The sequence below is a fragment of the Ovis canadensis genome, chromosome 6, assembly GCF_042477335.2.
Source record: "Ovis canadensis isolate MfBH-ARS-UI-01 breed Bighorn chromosome 6, ARS-UI_OviCan_v2, whole genome shotgun sequence".
In the NCBI taxonomy this organism is placed as follows: domain Eukaryota; kingdom Metazoa; phylum Chordata; class Mammalia; order Artiodactyla; family Bovidae; genus Ovis; species Ovis canadensis.
Genome location: NC_091250.1, coordinates 94,019,635 through 94,035,129, shown reverse-complemented (window position 1 = coordinate 94,035,129; position 15,495 = coordinate 94,019,635). Strand labels below are relative to the sequence as shown.

The following is a 15,495-nucleotide window of genomic DNA, read 5'->3' as shown; positions in this document are numbered from 1 at the left end:
TTCCAAAGTGTTATTTACACTCCAGAGCTCCCTTTGGGATCAGGGTAAGTCTGAGACTTCACCAGAATGATAACCTTGCATAGCTTCTTCTTCTTATCTATCCTGCTTCCCCTTACTTTCTTATTGATTTCCTATGAAAGGAATTCCTTCATTAATTGTTTGTGCTGAATCCTTGGCTCAGAGTCCACTTCTGGGAGAACTCAAACGAGACTACTGACAGAAACGTCCTCATCTTTCTGAAACCAAATCTATAAACTACTTTCAACGTACCCACACACATTGTGTTCCCTCCTTTTATAATGAGAAAAATGCCTCTTTCTTATTATGGCAACATATCCACTCATTCTGACGCTTCTCAAGAACCGTGCTCCTTTGAGGATTCTTCTCTCCTGCTTTTTATGAATTATCTCCTCGTCTATAGGTTCGTTCCCATCAACAAACATACTTCAGTACTTGTTACTTAAAAAAACAAAACAAAACACCTTTTATATCCCACAGACTCTCCAAGAATCTTTGGTGTTATCTTTACTGAAAAATTTGTTAAGAGTTTTCTAAATATATAGTTCATACAGGCTCACTTCTCATTTTCATAAAAGCCACTCTACTTAGGCACACATTCTTCATAACTCCACAATGTCCTGTCATTGCCAAATCCCTTGTCAACTTTTCCATCTCATCATACTTGAGTACTCAGGAACATCCTATAGTTGATCATCCCCTGCTGTTTTTTGGCTTCTATGGCATAATTTTTTATTTATCATGTTGACTATACTTTATGAGTCACCAAAGTGACTGTTTACCAAAACCACATCCTTCTTGGGTAGCTTCATTCAGTAATACACTTTAAATTCTAGTTACTCTGAAATCTCTATCTCTAATTCTAAGACCACTGTTACATTAAGATTCCTGAAAACTGCACATTACTAACCTTTTCAGCTCATTATTTAAAATATTAAAATAATCACAAGGTTTTGAAGATGGGATTCTTGAGTCATGTATTCCAGGCCATATTTGAATTTAAATCTTCTTTAAGCATGTCTTCATTCTAAAAGGATCCTTATGAAAAAAACTTTATGAAATACAGTTTATTTGTAGATGTACAGTGTGATACAATAAGGAATATATGGTAATAATTAGGAAATGGACTCAAACCAGATGGCCTATTGGAATCCAAGTTTTGGCACTAACTATCTGTAAGGTCTCAAGGTAAGTTAATTATCCCTTTTGATATCTCAAAGAGTCATTACAAAGATTAAATTTAAACTGTGCCTGATACATAGCAAAACTTCAATAAATTAAGTATGTCTCATTATTTTGCTCACAGTTTCAAACAGACAAAACACATGAAATCTTAAATTGATTTTGGGTCAAATGCAACTATTAGGGCTGATTTAAGGGCAAAACCACACAGTCAAAGGCTTTGGCATAGTCAATAAAGCAGAAGTAGATGTTTTTCTAGAACTCTCTTGCTTTTCCAATGATTCAAAGGATGTTGGCAATTTGATCTCTGATTCCTCTGCCTTTTCAAAATCCAACTTGAACATCTGGAAGTTCACAGTTCACCTACTGATGAAGCCTGGTTTGGAGAATGTTGAGTATTACTTTGCTAGCATGTGAGATGAGGGCAATTATGTGGTAGTTTGACCATTCTTTGGCATTGCTTTTCTTTGGGAATGGAATGAAAACTGACTTTTTCCAGTCCTGTGGCCCCTGCTGAGTTTTCCAAATTTGCTGGCATATTGAGTGCAGCACTTTCACAGCATCATCTTTTAGGATTTGAAATAGCTCAACAGGAATCCCATCACCTCCAGTACCTTTGTTCATAGTGTGGCTTCCTAAGGCACCTTGACTTCTTATTCCAGGATGATGTCTGGCTCTAGGTTGGTGATCACATCATTGTGATTATCTGGGTTGTGAAGATCTTTTTGGTATAGTTTTCTGGGTATTCTTTCCACCTCTTCTTAATATTTCCTGCTTCTGTCAGGTCCATACCATTTCTGTCCTTTATTGTGCCCATCTTTGCATGAAATTCTCCGTGGATATCTTTAATTTTCTTGAAGAGATCTCTAGACTTTTCTATTCTATTGTTTTTCTCTATTTCTTTCCGTAGATCACTGAGGAAGGCTTTCTTATCTCTCCTTACTATTCTTTGGAACTCTCCATTTAAAGGGTTATATCTTTCATTTCCTACTTTGCTTTTCACTTTTCTTCTATTCGCAGCTATTTGTAAGGCCTCCTCAGACAACCATTTTGCCTTTTTGAATTTCTTTTCCTTGGGGGTGGTCTTGATCCCTACCTCCTGTATGATGTCACGAACCTCCATCCATAGTTCATCAGGCACTTTGTGTATCAGATTTAATCCCTTGAATCTATTTGTCACTTACACTGTAATATAAGGGATTTGATTTAGGTCATACCAGAATGGTCTAGTGGTTTTCCCTACTTTCTTCAATTTCAGTCTGAATTTGGCAATAAGGAGTTAATGATCTGAGCCACAGTCAGCTCCTGGTCTTGTGTTTGCTGACTGTATAGAACTTCTCCATCACTGGCTGCAAAGAATATAATCAATTTGATTTCAGTAGTGACCATCTGGTGATGTTCATGTGTAGAGTCTTCTCTTGTGTTGTTGGAAGAGGGTGTTTGCTATGACTAGTGTGTTCTTTTGGCAAAACTCTATCAGCCTTTGCCCTGCTTCACTTTGCACTCCAAAGCCAAATATGCCTGTTACTCTAGGTATTCCGTGACTTCCTACTTTCGTTTTCCAGTTCCCTATAATGAAAAGGACATTTTTTGGGGGTGTTATTTCTAGAAGGTCTTGTAGGTTTTCATAGAACCATTCAACTTCAGCTTCTTTGGCATTACTGTTTGGGGCATCGACATGAATTACTGTGATATTGAATGGTTTGCCTTGGAAATGAACAGAGATCATTCTGTTGTTTTTGAGATTGTATCCAAGTACTGCATTTCAGACTCTCTGGTTGACTATGAGGGCTACTCCATTTCTTATAAGGGATTCTTGCCCACAGTAGTAGATATAATGGTCATCTGAGTTAAATTCATCCATTCCAGTCCATTTTAGTTTGTGGATTGCTAAAATGTCAATGTTCACTCTAGCCATCTCCTGTTTGACCATTTCCAATTTGCCTTGATTCATGGACCTAACTTTTCAGATTCCTATGCAATATTGCTCTTTACAGCACTGATCTTTACTTCCATCACCAGGCACATCCACAACTGGATGTTGTTTTTGCTTTGGCTCCATCTCTTCATTCTTTCTGGAGTTATTTTTTTCACTGATCTCCAGTAGCAAATTGGGCACCTATCGACCTGGGGAGTTCAGATGGGAATACCAGACCACCTGACCTGCCTCTTGAGAAACATATATGCAGGTCAGGAAGCAACATTTAGAACTGGTCATGGAACAGACTGGTTCCAAATTGGGAAAAGGACACGTCAAAGCTGAATATTGTCACCCCGCTTATTTAACTTATATGCAGAGTACATCTTGAGAAATGCTGGGCTGGAGGAACCACAGGCTGGAATCAAGATTGCTGGGAGAAATATCAATAACCTCAGATATGCAGATGTGGCAGGACGTGAAGAAAAAGTAAGAGACTCTTGATGAAAGTGAAAGAGGAGAGTGAAAAAGTTGGCTTAAAACTCAACATTCAGAAAACTAAGATCATAGCATCTGGTCCCATCACTTCATGGCAAATAGATAGAGAAATAGTGGAAACAGTGACAGATTTTCTTTTGGGGGGCTCCCAAATCACTGCAGATGGTGACTGCAGCCATGAAATTAAAAGATCCTTGCTCCTTGGAAGAAAAGTTATGACCAATATAGACAGCATATTAAAAAACAGAGACAGTACTTTGTCAACAAAGGTCTGCCTAGTAAAAACTATGGTTTTTTCAGTAGCTGTATGGATGTGAGAGTTGGACTATAAAGAAAACTGAGAGCCAAAGAATGGATGCTCTTGAACTGTGGTGTTGGAGAAGACTCTTGAGAGTCCCTTGGACTGCAAGGAGATCCAACCAGTACATCCTAAAGGAAATCAGTCCTGAATATTCATTGGAAGCTCTGAATCTGAAGCTTAAACTCCAACACTTTGGCCACCTGATGAGAAGAACTGACTCATTTGAAAAGACCCTGATGCTAAGAAAGATTGAAGGAGAAGGGGACAACAGAGGATGAGATGGTTGATGGCATCACCAACTCAATGGACATGAGTTTGAGTAAACTACAGGGGTTGGCTATGGACAGGGAGACCTGGTGTGCTGCAGTCCATGGCGTTGCAAAGAGTACAACATGACTGAGTGACTGAACTGAACTGAACTGAAGGGTAGAACCAGAGGGTTTAGGTCATTTATTTCAGAATCTATGACTAAATATTTACCTGCAGTATGTGACTCAAAATGTAGTTCAATATTTAACTTAATATTACCCACAAATTTTCTTTAAACATCTCCAAGAAACAGTTTAAATATGGGTTGATTAGGATTTGCAAGTAAAAAAGTCTTTGAGCCCAATAATATTTATGCAAAATTTCTCACAACAAATTTTTTAAATTGTAAGTTTTGGTCAACTTTCAGACAAACTTATAGGCTGATAATCATTGTAGCAAATATAATTTTCAGTTTAAAATAATTTGTGTCACTTTGTGCTGTTCTGTGCTGAGTCGCTCAGTCATATCCGACTCTCTCAGAGTCACTTTAGAGTTCTATTAGGAGAAAATGTTGTTATGACTTGGTTCTGATTATAGCTACCAAGACAGCTCTTAAAAGCCACATAATTGTGATATCCATGAGATTTCATATATTTCATTCAGCCTTTAAGCAATCATAGATTGTACTTCATATTTTAAAGAATTATGACCCTAAGTAATTACTGGAGCAAAAACTGACTTATATGTTTAAAAGGAAGATGATCTTTGTGGAAATAAATCAAAGTGACTCAAATCTCTTTATTTATATTTGAAATATATAGTTCCAAATCTATTATTTCCTTTTATAGTTGTTTATAAACTGAAAGTATATTAAAATAAATATATTACAAACTAATGAAAATGCTTTAGGATAAAATTTGTAAGTTTAACCAATAGCAAGCAAGATTGTTTTACAAGACAGAATTAAACAAGATAATGCTAAATACATGTACCTGTTTGGAAAGTGCACAGCAATTACATTTTTAAAAAATGAACAAAAAAGATTAAAACAGTAAGTTTCAACATTTTTAATTCCTAAATAATAACTAGATTCTTACATTAATTTCTTCTATGGTATAAATAAAAGCAAAGACTAGTATAAGTTCTATCTGTCAAAGAATTTGGGGCTGAGTGAACTGCAATAATATAATACTTCCATTTTCATAAGATTTACCTGAATTTTCATAATGTAGACATATCCACAACAGACATTTAATAATAGATAATTAGACATGAGAACAAACTGGAGAACAATTATACCAAGGAAGTTCTTGCACTGTGGTGAAAGTTTTAGGGCCCACAACCGATTTCCCTGTCTGGGGATCTGGCAAAGGGACTGAGAACCCAGGGAATTTGACTTTGAAGGCCAGTGGGATTTGATTACAGAACTTCCACGGGACTGGAGAAACAGACTGGGAGGGCACAAACAAAACCTTGTGCATACCAGGACCCAGGAGAAAGGAGCAGTGACCCTACAAGACACTGAGCCAGACTTGCCTGTGAGTGTGCAGGAGTCTCCAGTGGAGGCGTGGGTCGACTGCAGTCTCCAGTGGCCTGCATGGTGTAAGGGGCACTGAATACAGTAGTCCTGGGATAAGTCCTTTAAAAGGAGGTCATCATTACCCCCATTACTCCTAGTAGGGAAAACAACCCCACCCATCAACAGAAAATAGGATTAAAGATTTACTGAGCATGGCCCCGCCCATCTGAGCAAGACTCCAATTGCCCCACAGTCAATCCTTCCCATCAGGAAGCTTTCATAAGCTTCTCCTCTTTATCCATCAGAGGGCAGACAGAATGATAACTACAATTTACAGAAAACTAACCAACCTGATCACATGGATCACAGGCTTGTCTAACTCAATGAATCTATGTGCCATGCTGTGTAGGGCCATCCAAGATGGACAGGTCATGGTGGAGAGTTCTGATAAAACATGGTTCACTGGAGAAGGGAATGGCAAAGCACTTCAGTATTATTGCCTTGAGAACTCATGAAGAATATGAAAAGGCAGAAAGATATGACATAGAAAGATGAACTCCCCAGGTTGGTAGGTGCCCAATATGCTAACTGGAGAAGAGCAGAGAAAATAGCTCCAGAAAGAATGAAGTGGCTGAGCCAAAGTGGAAACAGTCTCCAGTTTTGGATGTTACTGGTAGTGGAAGAAAAGTCTGCTGCTGTAAAAAAACATTATTTCATAGGAACCTGGGATGTTAGGTCTGTGAGTAAAGGTAAATTGGAAGTCATGAAACAGGAGATGGCAAGAGTGAACACTGACATTCTAGGAATCAGTGAACTAAAATGAACTGGAGCGGGCAAATTTAATTCAGATGACCATTATATCTACTACTGTGGGCAAGAATCCCTTAGAAGAAATGGAGTAGGTCTCATAATCAACAAAAGATCCTGAAATGAAGTATTTGGGTGCAATCTCAAAAATGACAGAATGATCTCTGTTTATTTCCAAGGCAAACGATTCAATATCACAGTAATCCAAGTCTATACCACAACCTCTAATGCTGAAGAAGCTGAAGTTGAACAGTTCTATGATGACCTACAAAACCTTTTAGAACTAATACTAATAAAAGATGTCTTTTTCATCACAGGGGACTGGAATGCAAATTAGGAAGTCAAGAGATACCTGGAGTAACAGACAAGTTTGGCCTTGGAATACAAAATGAAGCAGGGCAAAAGCTAACAGTTTAGCCAAAATGATATACTAGTCATAGCAAATACCCTCTTCCAACAACACAAGAGATGACTCTACACATGGACATCACCAGATGGTCAATTCCAAAATCAGAATGATTATATTCTTTATAGCCAAAGATGGAGAAGCTCTATACAGTCAGCAAAAACAATACTGTGAGCTGACTGTGGCTCAGATCATGAACTCCTTATCACCAAATTCAGACTTAAATTGAAGAAAGTAGGGAAAACCACTAGGCTATTCAGTCATGACCTAAATCAATTCCATTATGATTAAACAGTGGAAGTAACAAAGAGATTCAAGGGATTAGATCTGATAGACTGAGTGCTGGAGGTACTAAGGACAGAGGTTTGGAACATTGTATAGAAGAGGCTTTTGATGATAGCAGTCTTTTCTCTCTTTGTTTTTGCTTTTGAACACAATTGCTTAAGATAAGGTGATGGGAACTGAAGGAGACATTTCTGGACCACAAGTTGACACTGTGAGTGACAATAGCCAATATGCTAAGGGTGATAAATGAAAAGGGAAAGAGCTTAGGTACTTACTAACATCACTGACCTATTAAACCAGCTACAGAGACACCTACTTCAGGATCATTATGATGTGTATACTCACAGCAAGGATATCCTAACAGTAACACACCATGACAAGTGACAGGATATGACTGGAAAATCACTATCTTAACCTTTTGTCATGTCTGCATTACCACCTTTACATTATTAATTTTTAAAAAATCATCTCACTTTGCTTAATGGTTTAACAGGAAATATATCATTGTCATAAATGGAAAAGAAAGCAGCATCATTTACCACTATAGAAAGGAATAAAGATATATAAAACAAAATCAATATTTAATACCTGAAAAACACTAAATGCAAAAATCAAATCAAATCTATATACCAATGATTTCAAATTTAAATCTTCAGCTCTCTTCAGTATTCCAACTGCTTATACATCATCAACACTGCAATATGTAGTAAGTCTTTCAAAGTTATGTTGTTCAACTCCCCTCCCAAATCTCCTAATCTGCCCCTAGTGTGTCTTTTTTCTACAGTTCCATATCTCAATACCCAATGCCAAAAACCTTGGAATCATACTCTACTCCTTTTTCTTATAGTCTGTGTAAATAAATTAGCAATTCAGTAAATTATATCTTCAATATATATGCAAAATTTTATCACTTCTCATTTATTAAATTAATGAGTGAATAAAAGACTAAAATAAAATCTATTTACACATTAAATATAAATAAAATATGTGAATAATATGGAATATAAATATTATTTATTATTATTCTTGTATTTCTTCCAACCTAATGAAACTTTAAGTGAATATTGTCTCCTAGTTATTTGGGGGGAGAAACTATAGCCTTTTTATAATTACTTATTTTAGATTAATTCTGCTGTTGCGTGTATAATTACTACAGAAATGCTGGTTTCATGAAACAATTCTGATTACCAAGCTTTCCCAAAGTCTGACAGCACATTTCATACAGGATACAAAAGAAATCTGAGTTTAGCCAACATATAAAGAATACAGGAGCTACTAACTTAAGTTTCCTCATAAAGAATAATTTCCCCCCCCTTAGGTAGTCTTTTAGGCTTTTTCATCCTTAGGCTGTAATTGATTGTCCTACTCTTGATAGAAACCTGATCATTTTGGGAAAAAGTAAAAGAATTATTTAATGCCTAACAGTTTTCCAGTGAGCCCGTGACTGTCATCCTTCAAACTGTTTTTTTTTTTTTCTCTCAGTGTCAGCTCCCAGAAAATGAAATATGCCAAACACAGTGATGTAAAAAACACCTGGTTCTAGAAAGATCTCATGGGGATCTGAATGCATTTTAAAGAGAATGCCTGAAAACAGAGACTAACACTTCTAATATTTCACAAAACTTAAAACTACAGCCTAAAATGCATGATACAGTGAGGCTGGCAACAAGACTGGCCGAATGCACAGCTTTGTGAACTGGTGGCTAAAGTTAATTTTCCATAGAAGTGATTGTTATATGTTTGTGGTTGAAATTAAGTTAATCAGTAAAAGACTAACTAAAACCTGAGGAAAGTCTTAACTTATTTGAAGTAAATCTAGTGGTGTCATAAAAATACATAGAACTCCAAACAGTGCTGTTTAGATTGTATTACTCTTCAAGTATACCTCGATCATTTATGATAACTTTGTGGAACATTTTCAGTGATGTTTAACCACAGACCAAGGAAATGGAGAGAAGGTGGGGAAAATGAGATACTGAATGATATTCTTTTCAGAATATTCTTAAAAATTATTTTATTACAGTAAATAAAGTAAATCAATTACTGGTTCTCTTTTAAGAACTAAAGTGTTCACAGTGTGTGTGGGTGTTGACAATTATATTTGATTAAAAAGTTTTGGAAAAACACATCTCAGTAAAGTGTGTTGGCCGAGGAATTTTTCTTACAAGAGGTGACAGTTTCTAAGCACATCTCTAAATGCTTAAAATAATTAGAAATCTATGGCATTTTCATTTAAATATAGTAATTTGGGTGGTGGAAGGTAAACAATGAATAAAATTAGCTGAATAGAGACACAAGTTTTTCTTTTTTTTTTTAAGTCTTCATGGACTATATAAACTATACTGAGCTTCCTTTATAAAAGCCCCAAACAATATTTCAGCCTTTTAATTCACAGCTAATATTTTTCCCTTCATGGTTCACAACTTTGCCATGGTGAGGGGGCTTGAGTAACTCAATGAAGCTATGAGTTACGCTGTGCAGGGCCGCTCAAGACAGACAGGCCACAGTGAAGAGTTCTGACAAAACACGGTCCACTGGAGGAGAGAATGGCAAATAGCTCCAGTATTCTTACCAAGAGAACCCCAGGGACAGTATGAATAGGCAAAAAGTTATGACATTGGAAGATGAGCCCCCAGGATGGAAGGTGCCCAATATGCTACTGGTGAAGAGCAGAGGAAAATTACTAATAGCTCCAGAAAGAATGAAGTTGCTGGCCAAAGCAGAATGTGGATGTGTCTGGTGGTGAAAGTAAAACCTGATATTGTAAAGAACAATATTGCATAGGAACCTAGAAATCAACCTTGAGTATTCCCTGGAAGGACTGATGCTGAAGCTCCAATACTTTGGCCAACTGATGCAGAGCTGACTCATCGGAAAATACTCTGATGCTGGGAAAGGTTGAAGACAAAAGGCAAAGAGGGCAGCAGGGGATGAGATGTTTAGATAGCATCATTGACTCAATGGATATAAGTTTGAGCAAACTCAAACTTCTGTCAAGGATAGGCAAGCCTGGCATGCTGCAGTCCATGGGGTTACAAAGAGTGAGATATGAATTAGTGACTGAACAAGAAGTTAATATTTTAAGAAGAATGAGAAATTACTACACATATTTTCCTCAAAACTCATCCAGAAGGCATTGAAGTGGGTAAATATATTTATTACACATAATTCAGAACTAGGTTTCCAGTTTTCATAAAAGATCAAAGTCTTTTTAAGATACTGTACTGACCTCAGTATAAAAATGATACCACTTTAAAAAGCAGGGAATTTATATATATATATATATATATATATATATATATATATATATATATGTATATCAGAGTACTGAAAGCTTTTGTGATACTGTTAAATTTTTCATGATTGTATCATTCTGCTTTTCCACTTTCAGTTTTTAAGAACCTACCACATTTAACTCCATGAAGTACTAATGTAGTACTAGCAAAGCTAAATGACTTATTTCTACAAATATCTAGAAATACAGTACAAAGCAAAAATTACCTCATTAAGGAATAAGTAAGTTACTATGGATACTGGTAAGGCAAAACATTTTTCTATGCATCCCTGAAGCTACTCAGAAGCCTTCTTAGTTTTCTTTATGTGTGGCAGATGTCCAAATTCACTGAGATACTTCTTTTCCCCCCTAATTTAAAACTAACTACAGAACTTGCTACTTATTAATCAAATGAACATTTCACTCCTGGAGCCAATTCTTTCATAATAGGATAACTTTTGCCTTAAAAGAAAAAAAAAAAAAAAGAGAATCATATCAGGCCAGTTCTACATGAGAAACAAAGCCAGTCAAATTCTAATGAGATTTTGATAGGAGTATGAGCAAATTTCATTAAGGAAAACACTAAGAACAAAAGGCAGAAATGTATTTCCACATAGATTGGTTAAAAATAATCAAACCATCCTATATAAACACTAAATTATGTGTTGTATTCTTCATATATATGATAGTTTTAATTGTAACAAAACTCAATAAAACAGAATCAATTATTCCTAATTCTGAGGAGATACTAAGACTTTAGAGCCATGATGTAACTTGTGAGATCATATAACCAATTCAAATTGAAATTGTGTATAACGTGAGTTGTTGCTTCTCTTCAGCACTATACCTTCCCTTAGGAATCAGAGTACAGGGAGGAAGGAAGGAAAGTGAAAACTGTTTCTTTAAACTATCTGACATTGTGTTTGCCAATTCATCACTCATGCAAAACCATAATGAAGGGGAGATACCAGAAATTGGAAAACAGGACTAGGTCAAGATAAGAAGTCTGGATGCAGAAGATATCTGTCCCTGGAAAAGGGCAAAGGGACAGATATAGAAAAGGGAAATCTAGCAGATTCTTTTTCTCTCCGTATGGGCACCAATTTTCTTTCTTTGCCCTAAAAATTCCCATTATTTATTTTTATTATTCAAAGTCAATGTGATGCTGTTAAATAGTTTTTTCAATAATACAAGTAGTTGATAACTATAGAAATGATTAATTTTTATTTCTAAGGTAAATGTCACAAGTGCTATAAATGTGCCTCAAAAATTAAAGTTATATATGTCATAATACTTCAGCAATACTATAAGTTACTTTTGTGCTGATAACAATTCATTAATTGCTTTATTATATTTATATATATATTTTTTAAAATTAGGCTAGATTTTCCTTATGTCTGAAATTCAACACGAAAATTAAAGTGACTGGAGTTATTTTTTTCCTCCAAATATAATTACCTATTTTGATGAAAAGAAGACAAAGGACAAGTAAGAAAAGAGCAAACAGAAATGTAGTTTTAAGTATTTTTTTGGTTATATCTGAGACGTGGCATACCTCTACCTCCATAATTATGTTAACTATAGCAATTTAATATATTATTATTTTTTCCCAGAGTATATCATTAATATAGTCATGATCAAATCAAATGAATACCATATACTAACATCAAAATGTATTTATTTACTAATTTTTTTATAAGTCAAACACTAATTTATCCACTTATAATAAGAATTAACTGTCAAGTAGGCTGGAATACTTCATGTCAGCTGGTTAGCAAATATTCTCCCCATAACAACAACAACAAAAAAGTATCAATAATATGATGACTATGAAGGAAATTTAAATTAAAATATAACTAGTTTTTAAGTTAGAGTAGCATCAGTCATGCAGTGTTAGGGAAAAGAAAGTCTGTAGAGAAACAGCAGACCTGAAGGAAAAGTGAGTGCATCTAGAAGGCCAGAGGGGCACATAGCTTAAAATGAAGTTGTAGAAAGAAAGGGGCAACTAGATTAGGAGGGCTTAGTGGGCCATCGTAGGAAGTTTGGACTTCGGTGTTAGAGTAACAGGAAACTGCTGATGAGTTTTACCCAAGAGAGGTGCATGATCAGATTTAAACTTTTTAAGAGATCGTTCTAGCTAATGAAGGCAAGGGTAAGAATCAATGTGGGGAAAATAGAAGACCACTGAAGCAGCTTTGCAGAAGTTCACTGTGGCATAAAAGGAAGTGGTGGTAGTGAATATGGGAAGAAGCAACAAATTTTGGATAAAGAAGATATTTCTTCTCTGTGAAAGAACACACATAATAAAAGGAACACATATTTAATAAATGAATGAATGAACGGTTTTAGAAAGACACTGTCTGGCAAAAGGCCTTATATGGTGAGCTTATTTTCTCACCAAACTGTGTAAGGTGGTGGATCTTATTCATTACTTTATAAAACAAAACATAATAAGAAAACATACATTTTTATGCCCTCTCTCCATACTAAAAAAGATTTTCCAAATAAATCATCTATGCCTTTAAAATAAATACCCTCATATCACCCATACCACTTAAAAATTTATATTATACAGATCCTTATTTTTACTAAAAACAAAAAGAATGCCAGATTTTGTATTTTGCTTTTTCTTAAATTCTCTTTTTTTCCTTTTAATTATGCCCTGGTGATTTTTTTTTACAACCACCTATCAAATAGTTAACATATTTTGAATGAAATAAAATGTTCCTCAAATTCTATAAAGTTCTAAGAAATATTTTCTTGAGACTTCTTTCTTAATTTTCTCTCTCCCACATGTCCTCATAATCTGTAGATGACCATTTTTCTTACTTTGTAGAGGAGAATAGACAGAAATTCCTCAATTTACTGTTCTACTCTGGTTCTACCACATATGTACATCACACCTATTAACTATTTTATTCATTCTGAGTAGAAAAGAATTCCCCTAGCTGGTTTATGGTATCTCAGTACAAAAGTGTCTCATGAAATCGAATGAAGTGGAATTACCATCCCACTATTCTGGATCTCATTCCCCTCAGTTCCTTGGATCATGATTATAGCACTTCCCTTTCCTCTCTTTCTAACCACTTTTAAAACTGGTTCTTTCCTATCAGCATATCCATATGCATATCTTTCCATCTTAAAACTACCCTCTATATTCTTTATAACAGCTACCTTATTTATCTCCTTGTACTTTATTAACTTTTCCTTAAAAACCATCATCATTACATTATTACATTCCTGATAACATTACTCTGCTCATGGTGGCTCAGACGGTAAAGCGTTTGTCTACAATGCGGGATACCTGGGTTCAATCCCTGGGTTGGGAAGATCCTCTGGAGAAGGAAATGGCAATCCACTCCAGTACTATTGCCTGGAAAATCCCATGGACAGAGGAGCCTGGTAGGCTACAGTCCATGAGGTCACAAAGAGTCGGACACGACTGAGCGACTTCACTTCACTTCACTTCATGCTTCATATATTACACCCATTTTAAAGAAGAGAGAAAGGCTCAAATTTGCCAAAGGCTGTAAACTATAAAGGAATTTATATAGAATTCAAATCAAGACAGCATCATTTAAGGCTTTATTTTGCTTTATAATTTAAAATTTGATGCCATCTATACTGTTACATGTAATTATTGCTTTTGTGTTCTTGTTTTTCTAATTAGTAATATCACAGAGATTCAACTCATATTACCTAAAGAAATACATATGAATAATGAGAAAGCAAATATATTTTTTAAAATATGTGACTGTACTAAGTTCAAGATATTTCTAAGATTTTTAATTTGGCATAAGCTATCACATAAATATCAAGTGTTATTCACTTATTTCTGATAGTACTTTAAAATGTAACAAAATTACAATAAAATATTAAATGCATTTTTATATTACATAAAGATACATATAAAGATATAATTTATACGAAAGTGAGTACAAATATGCTGAGATAAAGAAGTTATATTTTATGTGCCTATATAGTTGATCTAAATTCAATACCATTAGGAACAAAGAGTCCAAGGAACTATAATGACATTTTAGAAGGGCAGTCTAGTTGTACATAATTCAAAAGTGTAATGACTCAACTAAGTAATATTAAACTACAAAAGACTGCTCACAGTAGATAAGTTCTAGTTTGTTCCATTATATTTTTATTTTTTCTAACCCTTTAGCTACTTTTTCAACTGTTATAGACAGAAGATCCCTTAAGCCAAATTAAGCACTTAATTTCAATGCACTTTTGTCACTACAGTCTTTAATGCATTACTTTATTCTGAAAACACACTGAGGGCTTACTACGGGCAAGGAACTATGTCAGGTGCTAAATATAAGTAGATGAGAAATGGGTGTCAGAGCTGCTATCTGAGGTAGTTCAAGGAGAATGTCAGTAGCACATGAAAGTGTAGGCAACCTCATTAAACCTCTGAAAGTACATTCATTTAAATAAAAACATTTAACCAGTTTACACATAGCATAGGCAATCACATACAAAAGCTACTTAATACAGACAATATGTTAATGACTAAAGTACATCTCCACACTATTCTTTCTCAAATGTCACAGCCTTTAAGGGAATAAGACAAAGTTCTTGGTTATACTAAAGAACTTTTTTTTTTTCCAGAAAATGCAAATTGGATTTTTTGTGTGTATATATAAAAGAAGCACTACTAGAGAGGAAAGGAATGTGGATATTTTCTTATCTCTGCATGTTTCAGATTTTTTGAACATAAAAAAGCAGATTTTGGTTAAAGGATAAACCTTGAGAGTTAAAAGATGATCGCATAGTGAGAGTCTTCTGGTGGTATTTACTTCCCAAGAGATTTGTTAACATTTCAAAGAAAGTAAAATCTGGAACCTTACATTTGTATACCATAGGATTTTACATTAGGGAGATGTGAAGTTTCTCTTTCTCTCTCAGGAGGAAAGAAGGGCAGCAGTATAAGAATTCCTGTGTAAACACCCAGATTAATAATTTCTGGGTTCCTCCCCTGTAGTATAAACACCCTCCTTTGGTCCTTTGCAGGTGGCACCATCTT

At 35.1% G+C, this 15,495-nt stretch overlaps 1 protein-coding gene across 12 annotated transcripts in view; it reads right to left on the bottom strand.

Moving 5' to 3' along the window:
- Window positions 1-15,495, bottom strand: part of ADGRL3 (adhesion G protein-coupled receptor L3) — a 936,369-nt gene that overhangs the window by 70,568 nt on the left and 850,306 nt on the right. The window lies entirely within an intron of this gene.